This window comes from Phalaenopsis equestris, unplaced genomic scaffold (genome assembly GCF_001263595.1).
Source record: "Phalaenopsis equestris unplaced genomic scaffold, ASM126359v1 Scaffold000552, whole genome shotgun sequence".
NCBI classification, from domain to species: Eukaryota; Viridiplantae; Streptophyta; class Magnoliopsida; order Asparagales; family Orchidaceae; genus Phalaenopsis; species Phalaenopsis equestris.
Window position 1 is genome coordinate 1,192,236 of NW_018164992.1, and position 1,345 is coordinate 1,193,580.

A 1,345-nucleotide genomic window follows, 5' to 3' on the forward strand; every position below is an offset into this window, starting at 1 on the left:
CACAATAAGTGGTACGATTTGTTGGATGGGTGAAACCTTAAAAAAGTGATGAAAATGCAGTTTCCTCAATATAACAACAACATCCTCAGGGATGTCCTATAAAAATTCATCAAATGTTGCTTGAAATGTTGAGTTTTGACACCTGAACCTAATTCCTATGTTGGTAATTCTATTAAAAGTTTTTAAATACACTGTTGAAATAATAAAACAAAAATAATTAATATTGTAAATGTAAAACAACATAATCATTGTGCGCCTTACTCTGGCACAACCATTTTGTATTGGTTGTACTAAGTGTAACTCAATACAACTAATACAACTTTGTTGTACAAGAGAAATAATCAAACAATTGTAGGTATGAAAAAAAACCAAAATTGAAATTTCATTCTATTATATACCATTTTTATTTATATTCAGATTTTAAACAAAATTCATAATTGCTGTCTTACTTCAGTGCAACCTTGTTATATCGATTGGACTAAGTTACCTCAATATAATCAATACAGCTTGGTTGTACAAGAAAAATAATCAAACAATCGTAAGTTTGAGTAAAAACTAAAATTAAAAATTCATTTTGTCTATATTCTATTTTTTTTATTCAGAATTTAAACAAAACTCAATATTGCCGCCTTAGTTCAGTACAACTGTGTTGTATCAGTTGTACTGAGTTGTGTAAGTACAATCAACGCAACTTAGTTGTATAAGAGAAATAATTAGACAATCTTAGGAAAGATGAATAAAATAAAAAAAAATCATTATATATATATACAATTTTTTTTATTTTTATAAATATTTTAAACAAAACTAAACATTATCATCTCACTTCAGTACAACCAATACAATATGGTTGTGCAAGAGAAATAATGAAACAATCATATGTTTGAGGTGAAACAAAAATAAAAAATTCATCCTAATTATATATCCCTTTTTTTATTTCTATTCAGATTTTAATCAAAACTCACGTTGTTGTCTTGCTTCAGTATAACCATGTTGTATCAGTATAACCAATACAACATGGTTGTACAAGAGAAGTGAAAAAACAATAATATTCAAAAGTAAAGATAAAAAATCACTCTATTTATATACATTTTTTTATTTTTATTCAGATTTTAAACAAAATTCAACATTGTTGTCTTACTTCAGTACGACCGTGTTGTATTGGTTGTACCGAGTTCCCTCAGTACAACCTATACAACTTGGTTGCTAGGGCTGTCAAATTGGCTCGTTGTTCGTGAAAAGCTCGTGTTCGGCTCGTTAAGCAGCTCGTGTTCGGCTCGTTCGTTAAGCCTAACGAGTCGAACACGAACAACAGTTTGTTCGCTCGTGTTCGGCTCAAAATGGCTCG